This window comes from Ictidomys tridecemlineatus, chromosome 2 (assembly GCF_052094955.1).
Source record: "Ictidomys tridecemlineatus isolate mIctTri1 chromosome 2, mIctTri1.hap1, whole genome shotgun sequence".
In the NCBI taxonomy this organism is placed as follows: domain Eukaryota; kingdom Metazoa; phylum Chordata; class Mammalia; order Rodentia; family Sciuridae; genus Ictidomys; species Ictidomys tridecemlineatus.
The window spans coordinates 217,912,914-217,937,793 of NC_135478.1; the positions used below are offsets into that span (position 1 = coordinate 217,912,914).

The 24,880-nt window shown below is 35.0% G+C and overlaps 1 protein-coding gene and 1 pseudogene across 8 annotated transcripts in view; one reads left to right on the forward strand and one right to left on the reverse strand.

The window, feature by feature from the left end:
- Braf (B-Raf proto-oncogene, serine/threonine kinase) overlaps positions 1–24,880 on the reverse strand; it is a 177,076-nt gene that overhangs the window by 137,122 nt on the left and 15,074 nt on the right. The window lies entirely within an intron of this gene.
- Positions 5,973–6,484, forward strand: LOC106145110 (large ribosomal subunit protein eL43 pseudogene; annotated as a pseudogene).

A 24,880-nucleotide genomic window follows, 5' to 3' on the forward strand; every position in this document is an offset into this window, starting at 1 on the left:
TATCCAAACCTCAACTCTTCATCAGATATAGATGAAAAACAAAACATAAAAGAACAGTATCACCAAAATTTTCTCTGTACACAATTAATTTAAACTGTACCGTTATACACTTTAAAAAAATGACTCCTCTCTGTCAGTTTAAAGTCTATGAATTACAGTAGATGGGGTAGAGAGAGAAGATGGGAGTGGAGGGGAAGGGAGGGAAGGGGGGATAGTAGAAGATAGGAAAGGCAGCAGAATACAACATACACTAGTATGGCAGTATGTAAAAAAGTGGATGTGTAACCGATGTGAATCTGCAATATGTATATGGGGTAAAAATGGGAGTTCATAATCCGTTTGAATCTGTTCATAATCCGTTTGAAATATGATATGTCAAGAGCTTTGTAATGTTTTGAACAACTAATAAAAAATAAATTATCAAAAAAATAAAGTCTATGAACACTTGGCTATGTACAAAAAAATTTAGAAATGACATACAGAAACCATGACTAGTGGTTACACACAGGAAATAAGGTCAGAGGTCTATCAGGATGGAAGTCACCCTTCACTGTATATGCTTTGGTTTAACAAACAAAAAACCAATAAAAAGCTAGTTATAACTGTTTAAATTGTGTATAAAATTAAAGACACATAACTATGGGTAAGTGTAGACACTTATAGAGACAAGTTCTCACTGAGTTGCTTAGTGCCTAGCTTTTGCTGAGGCTGGCTTTGAACTTGCAATCCTGCTGCCTCAGCCTCCTAAGCCACTGAGATTACAGGGGCGGACCACCATGGGTCAGGCAAGCCTGATTCTTAGACAAAGTTTTGTGATTATTTTTGGTAGACCAATTTATGTCATACTACTTTAACGCTTATGAAGAATTTTCAATACTTTCATCCATTCGTATTACATAACTTTATACATATTTTAGAAATAACCCTATGGTTCATATACTATAGGTCTTTAATTTTCAGAAGCAAAATACTGATGCTAAACCAATTCATCCTTCCTCTTACTACACATACACACACACACACACACACACACACACACACACACACACCAATGTCCAGTTTGTTTACTATCTTTCATGGTTATCAGATTGACTGTCACAGGAAACAATTATTAGAGGCATCAAGGTATGGTGTATGTTCATGATAACTAGGTTTAAAAGTTTGGTTTGTCTATTGCATATGTAAGAGTTTAGGAGAAGATAATGAAATAAATGTTGGCTGAAAAAACCTTCAGTGGAGTTTAGATTTTTACTTTGGAGACAAGGACCAAATAAATGGTCAACACTACTTGTTTCAATTCCTTACAATACTACTATTAGATGGGCTTGTATACGTTTATCCCAAATGTTATTCTGCTCATGCTTCACAGGGTTATTGTGACGAGTTTTGATGAGTTAATCAATCACTTCTTGAGTTACCTTGTTTACTGTCACTACTCTATCCTAATTGGTTCCCTTACTTGTTTTGCACTATTTCTATTCAACTCTCCTTCATTTTCCATAGTAAAATCCCTAAAACACATACTTTACTCACTTCCATCACTTACACACTTTAAAGCCTTCCCAATCAGAATAAAACTTAAACTTTGTAGTATAGAAATCAAGACCTTACAAGATATCATCCATGCCTACCTTTTGCTTCATTACATACTATTCTTTCCACCCTGTATTCAGTAAGCACAAACACAGATTCACACATTAAATTTTTTTTTTAGTTATTTTATTTATTTTTATGTGGTGCTGAGGATGGAACCCAGTGTCTCACACATGCTAGGCAAGTGCTCTACCACTGAGTCATAACACCAGCCCCCCCCCCCATTCACACATTTTAATCCTTCTTCCAGGAACACTCTTTTCTAAACAAAGAGAGTTCCTTCAGAGTTTAAATCTCACTTTCTCAGAGGACTTTCCCTCATACTTTTCTCAATCTATATTAGATACTCATTACATTCTCATAACACTCCATATTTTTTCTTTTGGCATATATCACAATTTAGGATATATGTGTGTTTGTATGTGTATATGTATGTATTTTGATGACTAATAGACATTTCCTAATTACAGAGACCACATCTAAGCAAATCACATATAGTAAAATTGTTTAATGCAGTTTTTATTGCCACAAATGGTTTTTGATTGGATTAAGCATGATACTTTAAGATGTTTACTCTGGCAATAATGTTTAGGTTAACCAACAAGTCAGAGAAGTACTTGAGGCAGGGAGTCTCATGAAAAGCATGCTACAATTATAGCCAAGAAGTAACTAGGTCTGAGCTGCTGATAGATCCAATACTCTTACCTGTAAGGTAGCAAGGAGAAAGTCAATATTCTTAGAGTATATGACTATTCCAAAAGAGGAACTGTGAAAACTTTTTGTGTAATAATTCAGCTCTGAATTTAGTTGACCAGATAAATAGGTTGCTGAAAGAAACTATCATTCTAACTCTAAAGTAAATGATCACAATCCAACACTGATATGATACAAAAGAAATCCCTTTAATCAATGTAATTATGTCTGGTGATTATTCTTTAACTTATGACCTTTTCAGTTAACCAAAGAAATAGCAATCGTGCTGGGATTGTGACTAGCATGGGCAGGGCCTGGGTTCGATTCTCAGCACCACATAAAAATATTATGTTGTGTCCATCTACACCTAAAAAATAAATATTAAAAAAAGAAGAAATGGCAAGCCTAGACCTTAAACATTTTATGTAATCTTGAAACTATAAACCAAGCATTCATTTCAAGTATCTTCTTTTAAATATGAATAACACTTAACATGCAGCAATTTTTTTTAAATGGAGAACATCAGCTAACCTGATGAGCTGATTAGGTGGAAGTCAATTCAGAGAGCTTCAATTATTTTTCCCTTTCTTTTTTCTTCTTCTTTGTATTGGGGATTGAATCCAAAGGTGCTTATACCCTGAGCCACATTTCCAGCCCTTTTAATTTTTTGAGACAGGTTCTCACTAAATTGCTTAGGGCCTTGCTAAGCTGTGGAGGCCTTGAACTTCCTGCCTCAGCCTCATTTGCTGGGATTATAGGTGTGTGCCATCACACCTATTTCCTTTTGAATACTACTGATGAAATGACATGAACTGAACAGTAGTGGAATGGTCAAAGCTGTAGTCTATGAAAAGTATACACACTCCTGAGAGAACTCTTTATTGGGGGTGTTGGCTGGTTACTTTATTTAGTAATGTATTCATCTAGACAATTAAAGGGGAAAAAAAAACACCCAGCTTTTAACATGCACACCCCTAGAGCTAATATCAGAGGAACATGTCCCATATGGTCAAGAAGCACACTGAAGACTGGGTGTTCCAGACAGCAGAGCACTTGACAGTGTTGCTTTCCTCTTGCACACAACTCTTATTGTGAGCATACTTTGATTCCCACAGACTGAGTTAAGTAAATGTATGGATTATATTGAGTTTTACCAAAACCTTATAGAATGGCAAGTAACTTAAGATCATTCCTATAAATGAACAGTGTTGAAGATAACGATATTGCTCCAGCAAAAGTCAAAGCCAATGCTTCGCCTGGTTCCTAGTACGAGCTATTTGTTGGTCATGATGCAGGACAAAAGTCCACAATCCAATCCAATCATAGGTCTCAACCAGGGGTGATTTTGTTCCCAAGAGACACCTGAAAGTCTCTAGAGACCCAAAGGAGGGTACCTATGTAAATATTAAATATGAAAACCTGATTTTCTTTGTTTTCTAGATGAGTACATTACTAGATACAAAGCCGGCCAACACCCCACACTTACTTATACTATAGACCACAGCTCTGGCCATTGCACTATAATCCATTCTTCTTTTTTATTAATATTTATTTTTAAGTTTTAGGTGGACACCATATCTTTATTTTACATTTATGTGTTGTTGAGGATCGAACCCAGTGCCTCGTGCATGCTAGGTGAGCACTCTACCACTGAGCCACAACCCAAGCCCCTATAATCCACTGTTCTGATGTCTCTATTAGAAGAAGAGTACTACTGGCACCTAGTGGATAGAAGCCATGGCATTTGCTAAACATCTTACAATTGATGTGAATTGCATAGATCTCCACAACCAAGAATTATCTAGCTCAAAACATAATAGTGGGCTGGGGATGTGGCTCAAGCCGTAACGCGCTTTGCCTGGCATGCGCGGGGTCTGGGTTTGATCCTCAGCACCACATACAAATAAAATTAAGATGTTGTGTCCACCAAAAAACTAAAAAAATAAATATTAAAAAAATTCTCTCTCTCTTTAAATAAAACAAAAACAATCAAACAAAAAAACATCAATAGTGTCAAGATTGAGAAACCCTGATCTAATCAGATCTGATAAGAAACTGGATCATTAAAAAAAAATTACCTCTGGGGCTGGGACTGTGGCTCAGCAGTAGAGCGCTTGCCTAGCACGTTGAGGTCCTGAGTTCAATCCTCAGCACCACATAAGAATGAAATAAAGATAATGTTTCCAACTACAACTAAAAAATAATAAATATTTTTAAAAATTACCTCGATTATTTAAAATGTGAATTTGTATCAGTATTGTAATGATGACACTTGCCCTAAGGATATGTTATGACTTAGCATATAAACCCAAAGATGAACAAAGTCAATAACAATTTCAAACTTGTTTTCTTTTTAGTTTAGCTTTAAAAAATGCTAATAAATGTTCAAATTTTATAATGTATGATCATGATTTTATATAGTGTTAGATATAAAACAAATATACAGTGGAAATAATGTGTTCAAATTCTTTTTGCTAATAGGGCACAAAATTTAAGTGTGAAGACTACTGATTCAAACAACTGAAGTTTACAAAAAGACTGCATTAATACAAACAAGTTTATTAAAATTCTAATTCAAAGATAGGTTACAGTAGCCCTTGCCTGTAATCCCAGCTACTTAGGATGTTGAGGCAGGAGAATCACAAGTTTAATGCCATCTTTAGCAATTTAGCAAGAACCTGTCTTTGAAATAAAAAATATCAAAAGGTCTGGAGATGTAGCTCAGTGGTAGTATGCCACTGGGTTCAATCCCTAGGCAGAGGAAAAATCTAATTTAAAATCACTAAAAGAAAAGAGAAAATAAGAATGAAAAGAACCTAGTAATGTTTTAATTCTCCAGGAATAGCAAGCCCAAGGTACTTATCTGAACCAAGATAAAAATCCACACTGAAAACCATATGTAGAAAACCAGTGAAGATGCCCGAAGTTATAAAACCAACAGAAAAATTGTGAACAACTGTGGTTAAAAAACTCACAAAAAGAGGTGGCTGTACATTAAACATTACTAAGTGAGGAGGCTCCAACAGCACAGTGGTTACAAGCATGACCTCTGGAGTCAGAATGTCTGGATCCAAATACCAGATCTTCCACTTACGCAGTGTGCCCCTAGGCAAGTTGCATAATCTTTCTAAACAAACTTCATCTAACAAAATGGGATTATCATATCTAACTCTTAGAATTGTTGTGAAGACTTATGGTCCAACATATTAGTAAAGAACATAGGCTTTAAAATCAGAATTGCTGCTTTGACACTTAGCTACGCAACTTTGGGCAAGTTACTCAGCCCTCAAGTGTCAGTATCCCTATCATTCTTTGAAGGATACAAACTTCATTAAGTTGATCTGAGAATCACATGGGCTTCAGTGCCTGGCACAAAGTAAATAATGAGATGAACTGAATTAACAAGTGAATTAAATATTCAGTTCTAAATTTAACTAATTATAAAATTAAAGTGGCACTGTATCATTGCAAAAATATTTTTGTGTATGACTGATTTCTATAGTTCTTCAGCAACTATCTTTTAACTAACTAATGATATGCTTTTATTCAGTCAATATTTACCAAATCTCTACTTGTGCTCAGACTTGATCTGAGAGCTGAGCTGAACAAAACTGACAAGTTCCTTGCCCTCAGAAGAACTCACAAGCTCTGTTCAGTATTTTTTTTTAAGTTAGAATCCCCTACTCTTTTCATTGTTCTTCAGTAATTTAGTAGCTTCTCAGTCTTCTGTTTTCTGAATTTCCAAATGTTGTACATCAGTGGCTCATAAAATGACACCTACTACAGATTAAAAATCATTTGAGGGACTTACTCTCAAACACCAGAATCTCTGAGAATAGGACATAGATACCTGCACTTTTTAAAGTTCTTCCCCCACCTAAATTACGCCTGTGCAAAACATCTTTTGCTCTTCAGTCTCGGGCCTAAGTGGCGGTGACATGGCTAAACGCACTAAGAAAGTCTAAATCGTCGGTGCCTCCCTCAGGAAAATGGTGAAGAAAATTAAAATCAGCCAGCATGCCAAGTATACATGTTCCTTGAGGCAAAACCTAGATGAAGAGTCGGACTGTGGGGATCTGGCACTGTGGTTCCTGCATGAAAACAGTGGCTGGTGGTGCCTTGACCTACAATACCACTTCTGCCGTCACAGTCAAGTCTGCAATTAGAAGGCTGAAGGAATTGAAAGACCAGTAGAAAGTTCTACCATGGGCTGGGGATGCGGCTCAAGAGGTAGCACGCTCGCCTGGCATGCATGTGGCCCGGGTTCGATCCTCAGCACCACATACAAAGATGTTGTGTCTGCCGAAAACTAAAAAATAAATAATAAAAAATTCTCTCTTAAAAAAAAAAAAAAAAAAGAAAGTTCTACCATATAGTAAAATTGTGGTTTGTTGTTAATTATATTAACAGGATGTTCTGATGTGAATTGCATTAATATTGCCCTTTCAAAAGATTTGTAAATTGAAGCCCTTCGAATTTTAATTGGAAAATTTTGCTGAGATGGGTTATTGTAATTCAGGTCTTTTTTCCTCAGTAGTCAGACGATAATGGCATGAAACTAAGTCTTACGGTTTAGGTTTATACTTAGCTTTTTTTTTTTTTTTTTTTTAAAAACATTGTTCAACTACTCAGAGATACATTGACATATTGTACAAAATTTGTTTTAAAGGTAAAATGTGCTAAAATATACAAAGGATATACATTAAAAAATTTTAAAAAAAGTTCTTCCAGTTTTTCCAATGTGTAGTCAAGGTTAAAATCAAAACAAAACAACACTACTCTAAATTCTATCATCCATATCTGAAAAAAAAAAACATACTTTTAGTGAGATTATTATTAAACAATATTATCACTACAGTATAAGAAAGCATAGTTTTTTAAGAGTAATACCATACTTCTAATTTATATTAAAAGTACAACTCATTCATTAATGTCAAATAACATGCATTGTTTTAGAAAGATATTTATCGTGGACCAATGACACAAAAAATCTCTACCATGGGCTGGGGATGTGGCTCAAGCGGTAGCGCGCTCGCCTGGCATGCGTGCGGCCCGGGTTCGATCCTCAGCACCACATACCAACAAAGATGTTGTGTCCGCTGAGAACTAAAAAATAAATATTAAAAATTCTCTCTCTCCTCTCTCACTCTCTCTTTAAAAAAAAAAAAAAAAAAAGGCAGCTCCATGTGGTTTCCCACAGTGGCTGTGCTAATTTATAAAAAAAAAAAAAAAAAAAATCTCTACCATGAAAAACTTGTGCTCCCACAGTGAGGGTGAATTATAATTTCTAGACAACTATATTGTAAAAAACTTACTTCAGTTGTATATAAAATGTTACAAGAGTTCAAGCAGGATGAAAGAGGAGTAGGGATGGAGATAGTGTGGGGAGGAGACAAAAGAAGTTAGAGAAAGCTTTTGGAAAAGATAACCAGAACCGAGTTATAAAAGACTGAATAAAAGTTGATGAGTTCAGTGTTCCTCTAAGGGGTATATGAGTGGTACTTTGGGTGGGGCAACTGCATTCCCTGGCCTATGGCATTGAGTGACAAGCATTCTCTAGTCATTATGATCATCAGAACATTTCCAGGGGCTGGGGCTGCTCAGTAATAGAGCTCTTGCCTGGCATGCATGAGGTACTGGGTTCGATCCTCAGCACCACATAAAAATAAATAAATAAAAGTATTGTGTCCAACTACAACTAAAAATAAATAAATATTTAAAAAATAAAGTAAAGGTATTGTGTCCACCTACTATACACACACACATACATATACATATATATACAATTTCCAAATGTCTCCCATAAATCACTGGGGGTAAGGGGCCTTGGTGATGGGAAGATGAAGTTAGAGACCATTCCAGGCCAGAGGCAGAAAAAAACATGTTTGAGAAGAAGCACAAGAGTTTGGTATTAGAAAAGCATTTCCCTGAATGTTTTATAGTATGTTATCACATATGCACAAGCAATGCTCCAAGTCAACGAGGTTTAGAAAATTCTAATTTAAATAAAAGTAAGTTTCTTTAATATTTTTCTTCTAATAGGAATCAGTTCCTTAGTAAGAATGACTGTTGATGATTACATATAAATGATTAAAAAGTCAATGTCAGCTGAGCAGAATAAAAATGAATGTCAATTTGTTAAACAGCAATCTATTATCAAGCTTTACTATAATCCGCACCCATCTCCTGCCTGAGTGGATTCTTCATCCTAACTGACTGGCTTGGCTCAAAATGGCAGTAAGAGGAAGAAAGATTTTTTAAAAGGAGTGATGAGAACACAATAGATTTGTTGAGGAAGCTTTCTGAGACAAGATGTCTGTAAAAAGCTTGACCTGTCTGGGTTCACTCTGCCTGGTTTTCCCCACAGCATTCTTGAGCAGAGAGGCTCAAATAGAAGTAGTCTACTTAAAGGAGACAGATGAACAATGAAGGATCCAACATGGGGCCTATGCTTAGAAATTTTAACATCCCTGCCCCAACAAAAATGGTGGAGGAGGAGGATGGGAACATAATAGGCAAAAGGCAGATAAAACGTATAGCAGATGTCTGTGTCAGATGTCTGTCTGATACAGCCCCAACTACCACTATTAAATCCATTTTTTTTTAAAGAAAAAGGTTTAAAAAGAAATATTGAGGAACAGATGAAAAAGGAGATAAAAATAAATTAGGAGGGGCTGGGGTTGTGGCTCAGTGGTAGCTCACTTGTCTGTCATGTGTGAGGCACTGGGTTTGATCCTCAGCACCACATAAAAATAAAATAAAGGTGTTGTGTCCATCTACAACTAAAAAAAATATATATTTAAAAAAAATAAATTAGCAGGTTAGAGAAATAAATGAAGATAGGAAAGTCATACTGAAAATAACAAGAAATGGAATAAACACTTGTTAGGAACATAGAAGTGTGAGGGAGAAAAAAAAGCCACATTTAAGTTAATGAAAAGAATAAAGAATTAAAATGTGAAATAATGCTAATTACTGAAGATAAAGGACATCTAACATATAACTAAATGATGTACATAATGAACAAAAAATAATGAATGTACCAATTCCAGAAAGTTTGATGCTGGAGAAGTTAGTACATTTGGTAACTAAGAATAGAAAACAGCGTTCAGGCTGATCTTATATCTTCTCTATTCAATAATACTTAATGCTAGAAGAAAAAAAGTTTATGAAAAAGTATCTACAGAATTCAGAAAAAATACACGATTTGACAATTTTATAGTTGCCCACTTTTACATAAGTACTAAGACCATAAAAATCAATCTAAACTTTTTTTTCTTTTTTGTACAGGGAATTGAACACAGTGACGTCTACCCAGTCCCTTTTATTTTGAGACAAGATCTTGCAAAGTTGCTTAGTCCCTTGCTAAACTGCTGAGGCTGGCCTCCAACTTGCAATCCTTCTGTCTCAGCCTCCTGAGTCACTGGGCACCTCTATGCCCAGCTGATCTAAACTTATTTGACAGTATAATTCAGCTGATGAAAAGATGAATAAATAGTAAAAATCAGAAATTAAGAATCCAAGATTTTAAAGAATTAAAGGTAAACATTAATTCCATTTAAACACATCACTTTGAGACTAATTTATTATTGTCATTTGTTTTGTACCTAAGTACAAAACAAATGACAATAATAAATCATTAACAAGGTTTATCTCTTGGGCTGGGGATGTGGCTCAAGCGGTAGCTCGCTCGCCTGGCATGCGTGCGGCCTGGGTTCGATCCTCAGCACCACATACAAACAAAGATGTTGTGTCCGCTGAAAACTTGAAAAAAAAATATTAAAATTCATATTCTCTCTCTCTCTCTCTCTCTCTAAAAAAAACAAACAAAGTTTATCTCCTTTATGAAGAGGTAAAAGAGGGTAGATGGAGGTAGGGAAAGTATAAGTGCTTTAATTTTCCTATCTTTAATAACAAAGGTTTAAGAGAATCCTGATTATCTTGGCAAATCAAGAAATAGAGGTTTAAAGATATTGCATCTATAAAGATAGTCAGCAGAATTAGTAAGACTTATAAACCACCAAAAATTACTAGATGGGAAACAAGTGCACATATACACATGCACGTATATAAATTCATAGGAGATAAAACAAAGGCCTCAACGAAAAAATATGTGAAAACTGCCCTACCAACAAAATATAAATGGGATAAACTAATTCATTAAAAAAAAAAAAAGGCAGTGGGCTCAAAATCAAACCCCAAACAAATGTGGTACACAACATCCACATCTAAAGTTCACTCAAAAAGGTTTAAAGTAGCTGGGCGCAGGCGCAGTAGCTCATGCCTGTAATCCCAGTAGCTCAGGAGGCTGGCAAAGGAGAATCATGAGTTCAAAGCCCTAATCCAATCAATTAGAACAAGAACAAGACATATAAGAATGGAAAATAACAAATAAAACAACTATTTGCAGATATAAGTAACTTAAAAATCTAGATCCATCTAATGGTGAACTTGAGGTAATAAGCATTCTTTAAGAACCAAACACAAAATCCATGCACAAAATAACCAATAATTTTCCTATACCGCCACCAAATGGTAAGATCATTTAACATATTGACCTTTTGGGGGGTGGGGAGATGGGGAAACTCAGGGCCTAGTGCATGCAAGGCAAGCACCCTACCAACTGAGCTATATCCCCAGCCCAAGAAAAGATCATTTAAAAAAACAGAGTCATTCATAATAGCACAAAGATTCCCAGGAATAAAATCAACTCCCACTCCTCCAAGTATGAGAGCATTACTTAGAAAACTACAAATCTTTATTTAAGGAAAACTTTAAAAGGCTAAATAAATGAAGATAAAGACCATGTTCATAAGTTGAAGAACTCTGCATTATAATTGTAAACATCTCATATATATGTCCCTATGTTAATATACAAATTTAAAACAATCACAATCAAAATTCCAAAAGGACATTTTATGGAACTTGACAATCTGATTCTAATGGTCACAAGAGTAAATAAGCACAGGTTTGTGCAAAATGAAAGAAAAAGACTGGCATTACCACAAACCAAGATATTATATATAAAGTAGTAGTGTGGACCTGATGGTATTACAGACAAACAGGAATCTGGAATATATCAGAGATTGGTTCATGAATCAGTGAGAAAAAAATCATGCACATACATATATACAGTGTTGGGATAATTTTGTCTACCCAAATATCTTCATAACCAAACTGTGTAAATAACTGAACATAAATTTTTCAAGTTTTAAATTTATTAGAAGACAACATACAGAATATCCTTTGTTATCCCAGAGAGAAAAATTTCCAAATAAGAAACAAAAGTGGTAAATGAAAAGATGAATAAATTTGGCCACATAAACAATAACAACAAACTTGCTTATAACTAAGGACTAGAAGAAAAGATTTCAAACATAATGGATAACAAACAACGTTCATAATAGAGGACACCTAAAAATAAAATGTAAAAACAAACTTAAGATGTCCATAAATAATTAGGAAGGAAAAAATTCAAAGACTAAGAAACGTATAAAACAAATTCAACATCATTAATAATCAGAGATGGAAATCAAAATGATATAATTTTTCTCCTTTTTATTATAAAATTATGTAAATGATTTGCAAAACATGTAGTTTAAAGAATAACTGAAGCTGGGTATGGTGGCGCATGTGTGTAATTCCAGCAGCTCAGGAGGGTGAGACAATAGGATCACCAGTTCAAAGCCATCCTCAGCAATTTAGCAAGGCCCTAAGCAACTCAGTGAGACCCTGTCTCTATATTTTAAAAAGTTCAAAAAAGGACTGGGGATATGGCTCAGTGACTGAGTGTCTCTGAGTTTAATCCCTGATACCCACCCTCACCAGGAAAAAAATAATAATGATTGTAAAGTAAACCTTCAGTAACTCAGTCCAAATTAAGAATATAGCAGTGCCAATCTTAAGTCTCTCTGTGCCATTCCTCAATCACATCCACATTTTGTCATTCCTAAGGTAATTATTATCATTCATCACCACCTTGGTAATGATTCCCTTGATTTCCTTATAATTCTAGTACCTATATTTGCATTCCTGAATACTACAGTATCATCTGCTTTTGAACTTTTTATGAATAGAATCATGTTGCACATTGCTTCTTATGTTTGACTAATATTGTATTTATGTGATTCATGCATATTAATGCAGGAGATGTTTATTGTTTGATTTTTTCCTCTATCTGAACCAGGTTTTTATTTTATAATTAAATACAAAATGATTTATATATTCCGCTACCGAGGGACATTTGAATTTTTTAATATTTTTGTGCTAATTTAAATAATGATATTATAAACATACCTATAGATATGCTTCCTAGTTTCCTTTTCACACATTTCTTTAGGGCTATGGCTGACTCTCAAAGTATGATTCCTGGACCAGCAGCATCAGCATCACCTTGTAACTTAGAAAGGCAAATTATCAGCCCCCACTCCATCCTATCTAATCAGAAACGATGGGGGGATAGATCCAGTTCAGAAATTTTAACAATCCCTCCAGGTAGTTCTGATGCACCTCAAGTTTGAGAATCACAGGAGAGGGGTGAATGTCTGTGAGTAGTATTGCTGGTAGCACATCCTGTTATTTTCCAAAATAGCTCTTCCCATTTACACTTCCATCAGCACTGACACCAGCAGTGGAAGAAAGTTCCTGCCACTCCATATCATCACCAATGCTTGATACTGTCAAGTGTTTTCATTTCTATCAGTATGATTTATACAAAACTATCTTGCTGTGGTTTTAGTTTTTATTCCCCTAATTGTTAATGAAGTTAAAGACCATTCCATGTTGTGGTGGGAACCTTACCTCTTGGTATTCATACATCGTACTATCTCTTCCCCTTGAGTATATAGATTTGACTTATTAATTTACTTCTAATTCAACAAGGCAGAAGTGATGGGATATCACTTCTAAAATTAGGTTACAAAAAGGCTGTGGTTTCCATCTTGGGCCGTCTCTTTCTCTCTTTTGGAAAGCCATGTTGTCAAGAGGCCAATGTGAGAAAATTTGGCAATAGATGTTCTGAAGCCAGCTAAACCACCTGAAGAAGCCCAGAAGCAGACCCTCCCTCAATAAAGGCTTGAGATGACTGTAGCCCTTGACTTATTATATCCTCATGAGACCCCTGAATCAGAACCAGCAAACTAAGTTGCACTGATTCCTAACCCACAAAAACTGAGATAAATGTTATTTTTGGCTGCTAAATTTTGGAGTAATTTATTATATACCAATAGATAATACGTGTGTTGCAAATATCTTTACTAATTTTGTACTTTGTCTTTAAAGATTCTTAATAAGGTCGCAATGAGCAAAAGTTTCTATTTTTTATTTTATTTGTTCTAATTTATTATATATTGACAGCAGAATGCAATTTATTTCATATTATATCTAGAGCACAATTTTTTTTATGTCTCTGGTTGTACACAAAGTAGAGTTACATCATCTGTGTCTTCATACATGTACTTAGGGTAATTATGTCCATCTCATTCCACTATCTTTCCTACCCCCATGTCCCCTCCTTTCCTTTCCCCTCCCCTCCCCTTTGCCCTATCTAAAGTTTATGTATTTCTTCCATGCTCCCTTCCATCCCCATTATGAATCAGCATCCTTATATCAGAGAAAACACTTGGCATTTGGTTTTTGGGGAATGGCTTAAGAAGTGTCTATTTTTAATAGTCAAATTTATCAATTTTTTTGTGGTTAAATGTTTGAGTCTTATTTTAAAAATCTGTTCCTGCTGGGGGAGTAGTTCGGTTGTTGGAATGCTTAAGGATCTGGGTTCAACTGCTAGCATCAAAAAGAGCCAGGTGGGAACAAATACTGCAATCCCAGCTACTCAGGAACCTGAGGCAGGAGGATCACAAGTTTGAGGATAGCTTAGGCAACTTGGTGAGAGCATCTCAAAATGAAATAAACAAAAACCAAAAAGGGCTGGGGATGTAGCTCCTCAATGGTAGAGCACCCCTAGTGCTGCAAAAAAGAAAAAATAAATTTTTTCCCTGCCTTGAGCTTATAAAATTATCTCTTTTTATTTGTGTAAAAGCTTTTTGGATTTATCTTTTTATATATTTAATCTATTGGAAATTAATTTTTAAAAAATTTTTTGTTTTAGTTGTAATTGGACACAATACCTTTATTTTATTTTTTTGTGGTGTTGAGGATCAAACTCAGCACCCCTCATGTGCTAGGCGAGTGCTCTACTGCTGAGCCACAACTCCAGGCAAGGAATTGATTTTTATTTATAGTAACAGGTATGTGCCGGGGGTGTCCTGACTTCATTTATTCAATATAATAAACAATTGTTTCTGCAAGGGTCATATATGTCCACCCACCTACTCCCCCCACAAAGCATATAAAAAACTCATCAGCAACATAGCACCTATTTTGTATTACGTTTAATTTGTTATTTATCTGCCCTCCCCTTTTAAAAATAGTTTTTAGTTGTAGAAGAACACAATACCTTTATTTATTTATCGTTATGTGGTGCTGAAGATCAAACCCAGGTCCTCACACATGCTAGGACAGCACTCTCCCACCGAGCCACAACCCCAGCCCTCATCTTTTTATTGGTGGCTCAGATACTCTTCAGACTGCAACTCAAAGTCCATGCCTGTGAAAGCTTCAAGATCATCCTCCTCTTTCTCTCCTAAGGTGGGGCACCTCTTCAGATATCACTCAGTCACACATTCTTCTCTGACCCCACTCCCTTCTCACAAAGCTGTGATCCAACTAATATTATTTTAAAGGTTTATTTAAAGCAAAACATCTAGTACTAGGCTTCCTCCTATAAAGAGAAATTAGGAAAAACTAATTACAGAAAATGTAAAGAAAAAAAAACCAACATATATATCCAGGAAAACATAAAATTCAAATAATAAAATTGGAGTAGTAAGTTTGTTGTAGTCCTGGCACCCATCTGATATTTTAGGGAGTGGTTTATTAAACATTGTAGGTGTCACTACAAGTAGATTTGAATGTGAACCTTAGATGGGAGACATGTCTATCTATATTCACCAGGTAATAACCAGGTCCCAGTAGTGCTTAGCTACAGCAGTCAAAATTTGTTGACTGAGAAGATGAATTAAAAATTCTTTCCACCTTAAGAATATTCTGACTATTCTTGTTCCTTTCCACTTCCACAGAAACTGTTCTACTAGGTTGTCAAGTTCCACAGAAAAGCCTGTAGGGATGTGTATTTAGATTTCAATATATCTACTATCATTTTAAGAAAAATATTTTTACCACTCGGGTCTTTCAATCTATCCTAATATGTGGTATGCAACTCCATTTATTTAGGTGATCTGTATGTCTCTTGATAAGATTTAACTATTCTTCTTTACAAAAATCTTGCACACCTTAAATATTTAAAATTTGCTGTGGCCCATGCCTATAATCCCAGTGACTTGAGAGGATCATAAGTTTGAGGTCTCCCTCCACAATTTAGCAAGGCCCTAAGCAACCAGCAAGAACCTGTCTCAAAATAAAAATAAAAAGGGCTGGAGATAGTTAAAAAATAATAATAAAATAAAATAAAAAGGGCTGGGAATAGTAAATAAATAAGTAAATTCTCAGTAGATTAAATATAAAAAGGTAAATCCAAAAAGCTTTTACACAAATAAAAAGAGATAATTTTATAAGTTCAAGGCAGAGAAAGGATTTATTTTTTCTTTTTTGAAGCACTGGGGGGTGCTCTACCATTAAGCTACATCCCCAGCCCTTTTTGTTTTTTGTTTATTTCATTTTGAGATGCTCTCACTAAGTTGCCTGAGCTGTCCTCAAACTTGTGATCCTTCTGCCTCAGCCTCCTGAGTAGGGCTGCGGAAGACTGTTAAACAGTCTCCAAAGCAAGGTATTCATAGTAACACCCCTGTTACTATGAATAAAAATCAATTCCTGGGCTGGGTTGTGGCTCACAGTAGTGTTCGCCTAGCACGTGCAGGGTGCCGAGTTCGATCCTCAGCACCACATAAAAATAAAATAAAGGTATTGTGTGCACCTACAACTAAAACAAAATACATTACAAAATCAATTCCTAGTAAATTTAAAAAAATGTTTAATTTAAGCATCTCCTTTCCTAGGAAAAATCTCAATATTTGACTTCTATACTATAGGGGAATAAACATATGTAACCAATAACTGCATAGTATAAACCATCCTATAAAGAAAAGAACTACCAGGAAGGTGTAGAAGTGCATGCTTATAATCCCAGCGTCTAAGGGGGCTGAGGCAGAAGGATCACGAAGAATTCAAAGCTAGCCTCAGCAAAAGCGAAGTACTAAGCAATTCGAAGAGACCCTGTCTCTAAATAAAATACAAAATAGGGCTGGGTATGTGGCTCAGTGGTCGAGTGCCCCTGAGGTTCAATCCCTGGTAAACAAAAACAAACAAACAAAAAAATTAAGATCTTGGAGAGACACAATTAGGACCTAAATAAGAGTAATGAGAGGAAGAAAAAATAGATGCATTATTGCAGAGGGGAAATCAAAAGGATTTGGGAGCTTGCCACACAGCAAAAACAAGAGGACAAAACAGAGATGCTCTGGGGTTTCAAGTACAAATTAAAATAGGTGGAGAGGATTATAAGGAAAAGGGAAGATGTAATTTAAAAGGAAAGATAACTCATTCAGTATAGGGTTTGCTGACTTTGTGGTGTCAGTGAGACATCCACATAAAAATGCCCAAGAGACAACTGGAAACAGGACTGACAGTATAGCTCAGAAAGTAGTTCGACTGTTCAAAGAACAGATTCTGTGGAGTAATAAGAAGTGGAAGATTGTCAAACAGTTAGAATATGAATAAGCACTGAGAGTAGTCAGTAAGTATGAGGCAAAAGCAAAAGCTCAAAGCAGTAGCAATCAGGGGAAGGTTTTTAGATGGGGGGGGGGGATGACCTTGACATGGTCAAAGCGATGTCCTGAAGAGTGTGTGTGTGTTAAAAAATGAGGAGTGGAAATACATGACAGAAAGAAGAGATAGACTGTTCTATAATGTTCCAGAAAACTGAACTGGGAGGATGATAGAAATTAAAGGAAGCTGTATCAGAGCTCCATATTGGGAGATATTCTTACTAAGAGTAAAAATATTTAACAAATGAATGAGTTGCCTTACTATTAAGGACACTCAATTGAATGCTTAAGCATTTATGAGTTCTAGAGAAGAAATTTTGTACTATTTGAGAGTTGAGATTGTTCTACTTGATTTTAAATTCTGATCATCCTCATATTAAGCAGTAACTCCCATTTCTCCCTCTCTCCTAGCTTCTGGCAATTTCTATTCAACTTTGTGTTTTTTGTTTTTGTTTTTTTAACTATGCTAGGGATTGAACCAGGGCTTCACACATGCTAGATAAGTAAACTTCTACCACAGAACTACACCCCAAACATTCTACTTTTTGCAACTAGAATTTCCCTATTCTGGATAACTGATTACATGGAAATCATTCTTTTATGTCTGACTTATTTCCCTTACCATGTTTTCAAAGTTTATCCACGTCATAACACATATCAGAACTTCATTCCTTTTTATGGCTGAATAATATTCCATTATACATATACACTACATTTTATTATCTATTGATGGATAAGGGTTGTTTTCTACTTTTGGCAACTATAAATAATGTTTCAATGAATATTAGTTTATAACTATCAGCTCAAGTCTGTTTCCAATTCTTTGGGGGCAACTAATATAAAATTGTTGGATTGTAGGGTAATTCTATGTTTAGCGTTTTGAGAAACCACCAAACTGTTTTTCACAGAAGTAGCATGGGGGTTCCAATTTTTCCAGATCTTCAGCCAACACTTATTTTCCTTTTTCTATTTTTATCATAGTCATCCTTGTGTGAAGTGCCAGCTCACCATGGTCTTGAATTGCATCTCCCCAATGACTACAAAACAGAGTTTTTGTTGGAGAAAATGAAAAAGTTTGTGGTATAAATATTGGTGATGATTATACATCATTTGAAATGTATTAAAGGCCACTGAATTATACACATATGAATGGTTAAAATGATAAAAAATCATGTTATAAACATTTTACCACAATTTTTAAAATCAAGAAAAAATTATGGCTAGGGATAAAGCTCAGTGGTAGAACACTTGCCAAGCATGAACAAAGGCCTATGCTTAATCCCTAGCACCACAAAAACAAACAAGTAAATAACAACCCATTAAAAGCCAAGTGTGGTGCACACAACTATAATCCCAGAGACTTGGCAGGCTGAAGCAAGAGGATCAAAAGTTTAAGGCCAGCCTCAGCAACTTAGCAAGACCCTCAGCCATTTAGTGACAGCTTGTCTCAAAATAAAAAATAAAATCTGGCTGGGGATATGGCTCAGTAGTAAAATGCTCCTAGGTTCAGCCCCAGCACAAGAAAAAAAATTAAATGATTCCCTAAGCCAATAAAATTTTATTATTCAGATTTCAGTATAGAAAAGGAAATAAAAATATCAGTTTAGATATTTCAACTAGAAAAACATTTAATATAAGAACTAAGATACTTATAAGTTGTTCAAAATAATGGAACAACTGAAAATCAAAAGTCAGTCACTAAACTGAGATAAAGGATACTCTGAGAGCCAGAGGTCCAAAAGCTGAGGCCGGTGTTAATACTATTGGCTTTTTATCCCCATGAAGCTGGAAGTGGACACTGGAATGATTACTCTAGCTACCTCTACTGTATCAAACAGATCTTACAACCATACCAACCAGTCAAAACAGCAGTAAAAGAAAGCTGCCTTCTGTAACTTCCCAATTGTAAGAATGCATCTGACTTATAAAACACCCTAAGTTGTGCCCCCCTAGATGTAAGAAAATTTAGGAAATGCAGTACATTTTGTTGTTTTTAAGATGTTAGAGGATGAAAAATGTGAAAATTGAGGTACACTTTGTACAATAGCATTCATAGAGCATTTTATTTTAGAGATACAGAAACAAATAGTGGTGTATTTCAGAATAAATGACATCTTAAATTTAGCTTTCTTATCTCTCTATATAAAAACAGAATTTTCTCATATAATCTTCAAAAAGCTTTATTATTTGCATTTAATCTATCCAGAATTTGTAAACCTTATGAAGTAAGAGTCTATTCTTTCTCAGGTTTCCAGGATCATTCAAATAAAAAGGCATTCTCTAATTATCAGCATATATTCATCAATTATCAAAGTAATCCATGCACATAGATTATCTTCTATTCCACTGTCCAACTATAACCAGACTATACTCATGACAATGTCTTGTTTACTATACTTTGAAATGTTTAATAATTGATTAAGTTCTCCTACCTTATTCTTCTTTGAGTGTACTGGATGTTTCAGGCCCTTTATCTTCCACAGAATTTTAGAATTAGATTTTCTACAAAATAAAAAAACCAACCCTGTGCCCAACATTACCCTATTAAAAATCTGACTAGGGTTGAGGTTGTGGCTCAGTGATAAGAGCACTTATCACAGTTACTTAGTGTGAGGCACTGGGTTCAATCCTTAGCACCACATAAATAAATAAACAAATAGATAGATAGATAAATAAATAAAATAAAGGTATTATGTCACTACAACTAAAAATTAAATATTAAAAAATATTTGACTGTGGGCTGGAGCTGGAACTCAGCGGCACAGCGCATGTCTAGTATGTATGAGGCACTGGATTTGATCCTCAGCACCAGAAAAAAGATAAACAAATAAAATAAAGGCATTCTGTCCATCTACAACTACCAAAAACAAACAAACAAAACAAAACAACAAAAAAAACCCATTTGACTGGGATTATATAAATCCATTGGGAAGAGAACTAATATCTATACATTACAGAATCTATCAATGACATGGCATATGGCACCAATCATTAACTCTTTAATAATTTATTTCAATAGGCTTTAAGAAGTCTTCAGCTATATTAGAGATTTCTGGGCACATCTTTTTTTATGCTATTGTCAGTGATTGTGATTTTTCCTTTCTATTTATTGCCAGTATACAGTAATAAATTTATCTTTGAATTTATTAACATTTGTATATTTTCTAAATACATGGTCTGTAGTCCATGAATGGTTTCATTTCTTCTTTTCCAATTCTTATTTTAATTTTTCTTGGCTTAGCAGTTACATTGGACAACACATCTCTCTCTCCTAGACAACATGAAAGTTCTCAATACTTCAAGTGTCATAGTCTAATTAAGGCCTGACCAATATTTTACAGTTAATGTTTATTTCAGAACATCCTCATATTTGTCACTCTCTGCTCTTTATACTCTTTTGCATTTCAGACTTTTATTTTAAATCTTTAAAAAGAACTAAAGTATACTTCAGAATTTTCTTTCAATTGACAATTATTTTCTTTGAGAATGTATGATTTCTTTATTTTTATTTGTTTTAATTAGCTATACATGATAGTAGAATGCATCTATGCATTTGATATATCATACATAGATGGAATATAATTCTCATTTTTCTGAGTGACATGTTGTAGAATCATATTGGTCATGCAGTCACATATATACATAAAGTAATGTCTGATTCATTCTACTATCCTTCCTGTCCCCACATTCCCTTCCCTCCCCCTCTTCCATCAATTCCCTCTTCCTAATCTAAGGTAATGCTATTCTTCTCTAGTGCCCCCTGCCTCATTGTGAATTAGCATCCGCATATTAGAGAAAACATTCAGCCTTTGGTTTTCTGGGGAGAATGTATAATTTTTTGATTAAAATGTTGGCTGTCAGTCTATAGCTGCTCCTTTGAAGGGAATCTTTGTTTCTGGCAGCTTTTAAGATTTTTCTCCTTCTATTAGTATCTGTGTATTTTACTATGATTTGTCTGGGTGCAGATGCCTTTATATTTATGTTAGAAATTCAATGCACTTTTTAAATTTTTTATTTGTTCCTTTTAGTTATATATGTCATAGAATGTATTTTTACATATTATACATATATGGAGTATAGCTTCCCATTTTTGTGACTGTACATGATGTGGAGTTATACTGGTCATGTATTCATATAAGAACACAGGAAAGGTATGTCCGATTTATTCTACGGTTTTTCCCATTTCCATTCCCCTTCCTTCCCCCTACTCCCCTGTCCAATTCCTCCAATTCAATGAACCTCTAACTGGCCCCTATTGTGAGTCAGCATCCCTATATCAGAGAGAACATTTTAGCCTTTGGTGTTTGGGGATTGGCTTATTTCGCTTAGCATGATGGTCTCCAGTTCCGTCCATTTACTGGCAAATGCCATAATTTCATTCTTCTTTATGGCTGAGTAATATTCCATTGTGTATATACACTACATTTTCTTTATCCATTCATCTGTTGAAGGACACCTCGGTTGGTTCCATAGCTTAGCTTCTGTTAATTGAGCTGTATAAACATTGGTGTGGCCATGTCATTATAGTATTCTGATTTTAAGTCTTTTGGGTATAAACTGTGGAGTAGATTAACTGGGTCAAATAGTGGTTCTGTTCCATGTTTTCTAAGGAAACTCCATACTGCTTTCCAGAGTGGTTGTATCAATTTGCAGTCCCATCAATGTACTTCTTAAATCTATCAGTTGGTCTTTTATTAGATCAAGACAATTTTCAGTGTGATATCTCTTTTCAAATATTATCCCTGTACTATTCTCTTTCTCCCCTCCCATCTTTCCCAAGCTCTGCTTAAACTCCGTCTTCCATATCTCTTAAACTCTCTTCAATATTTTATAGTTTTCTGACTCTCAGGGTTGTATTCTGGTAAGCTTCTTCTGCCTTGTCTTCTAGGCAACCAATTCTTCCTTCAGCTAAGTATTATCTGTTAATTCTTTCTTTTAGGTATATTTGGTATGCAGTAGTTTCATTTCTGGGATTTACATTTTTTCCCTAAATCTAAGAAGTCACTCTTTATAATCTCTTTTTCCCTGCTCATCTTCAATTCTTTAAACGTAACAGTAATTGTTTTAAACTCATCTGATGTTTATAATATCTGAGGATTTTGTGGATCTATTTCAGCTCTGCTGTTTCTTATTCAGACTGCCATCTGAATGCATGCTTGGTTACTTTCTATTTTTAAAAAGCTTACTTTTAAATACATAAAGAAAACTGCATGAATTATACTGCTCTAATAATTCTACAGATATATAACATGTATTCTAATTACACATAATTTTGCTTGTTATTTCTTTTCACTATGCTTGCTTATTTGTGACAACATACTATTCACTGTTAACCACTATTCATAGTAACTCCTTGAGAATAAAATGCCTTTCTCCACAAATGATTTGCCTTTCCTTCTGCCAGGCCTTGGGAATACCATTAGTCTGAAACCAGGAATTACAACAAATGACTTGAGGGTTGATGGACCGCTCACATAGCAAACCTGGGCTGCAAATCAGTGTGAGGGCTAAAACTGTCCTCGAAATTTGAAAGATATGTTTTTCTTATTTTGTTTTCTTTCCCTGCTCCATTCAACCTTCCCTTTGATCCCTGAGGTACAAGAGTGAACAGATAGTTTAGTTCTGCTTTGCTGATAACTTAATGATAATCCTTGGGGTTCCATCTAACAATGAGATTGTTCTTTCCGACTCTGACTGTAGATAAATGTTAGGCCTTGACTTCTGTCCTCTCCACTTTGTAAAATCTACTGAACCCAGGTCCAAACATGTATACACTAGCAACTACCCTTAGGGCAAAAGCTATTTCATCCTTCACTTATTTCTTTGGTTCCTGTTTATTCCTAGAATTTGGCCTTGCAGCTCCCCATTATTTTTTCAGCTCTTCAAGCTGTTTTTAAAAAAATATTTGTCAGTTAGTTGTATTAATCAAAAAGGTTAATCATAATAATCCAGTCTACCATTTCAGAGAACAAAAACTGATTTCCCTTTTTATAACTATTTTGCAATAATTCCTTTAACTGTCCTAAATGAAATTAGGAGATCATCTTTCTAAGTGCAATTTTAAAAGCTTATACCTATTAATACCAATGTGATTAATAATTATATGAAAGAAATAATTTATAGTAAATATTTCAAAATATATAAATAATCTCAATAAACAGTATAATGAGTTGTTTGCTCAATATTATATATAGGATCACTATGAGTTACAACTTCAGACTCACGTGAAGAATATTTGAGTCACAAACACTGTACAAGCAGTGCTGCCATAAATTACATTTTTTTTTTTTTTTAATTTTTAGGCTGGGGTTGTAGCTTGGTGGTAGAGTGCTGCCTCGAACATGTGAGGCACTGGGTTTGATCCTCAGCACCACATAAAAAAGAAAGAAGGAAGGAAGGAAGGAAGGAAGGAAAGATTTTTATTTGTTCTTTTTTAGTTATACACAACAGTCTAATGTATTTTGATATATTATGCATACATGAAGTGTTAACTTCCCATTCTGTGGTTGTACATGATGTGGAGCTACACTGGGGGGTATATTCATATATGAACATAATGTAATATCCAATTCATTCTACTATCTTTCCCATTCCCACCCCCCTCTCTTCATTACCTTCTGTCTAATCCAAAGTACTTCTATATTGCATCACTCCACCCACTGTGTGTTAGCATCTAACAGAACATTCAACTTTTGGTTTTGGGGGATTGGTTTATTTCACTTAGCGTGATAGTCTCCAGGCCAACTGCCAGGGTCCTGCCCTAGCAGGGTCCAGGGACTCCAGTTCCATCTATTTACAGGGAAAAGCAATAATTTCATTCTTCTTTATGGCTAAGTACTATTCCATTGCATATATACACCACATTTTCTTTATCCATTCATCTATTGAAGGATACCTAGGTTGGTTCCATATTTTAGCTATTGTGAATTGAGCCATATGAACATTGTTGTGGCGGTGTCACTATAATATGCTGATTTTAAGTCCTTTAGGCATATATCGAGGAGCGGGATAATTGGGTCAAATGGTGGTTCCATTCCAGGTTTTCTGAGAAATCGCCACATTGCTTTCCAGAGTGGTTGCACCAGCAATGAATGAGGGTACCTTTTTCCCCACATCCTCTAAAGTGATGAAGAACTCTGATAAAGTTCTGAAAGAAAAAAACTTTAATCTTTCTCCAACATATGTACCAACCAAATTCCTGAAACTTTTAGTGTGTTCTAACAAAGCCTTATACATAAAAGTTAAATTTTTAAGCTCAGATCATTATAATTACTTTTTTCACTTACATTACTGAAATCCAGCAAGTTATGTAGTTAGTTGGAATAATTCTTTTTTAAAGGGTGATTTATTGGTTTTCCCTGTGTGCAACTTAACTGTCAGCTCCATCAGTTCCATGCACCCTTTAGTAGAACCCACACCATGCATTTTTGCTTTGGGAGTGGGAACTGTGCTCTGAAGAGTTCAATATGTGTAAGCCAGGTCCCAAGGTAGTTGAAATAATTTTTAAATCTGCAGAATGTACTGAATATTGTGGGATGGCTGACTTCCCCTTCTCCAATCTTGGTAACAAAAACCTCAAAGGATTTTATCCAATTGCATACAATAGAAAGTGCATATTTTTTTCAGCTTATCAGTCTGCTCTATCATCCAGTCCCATCTAATTCAGTCAAATTTTACATCATAGAATTTGCTACTATAATCAGATTGTTATGTTCCTTAACCAAAATTACTATATGTATTTGTAACTCTAATTC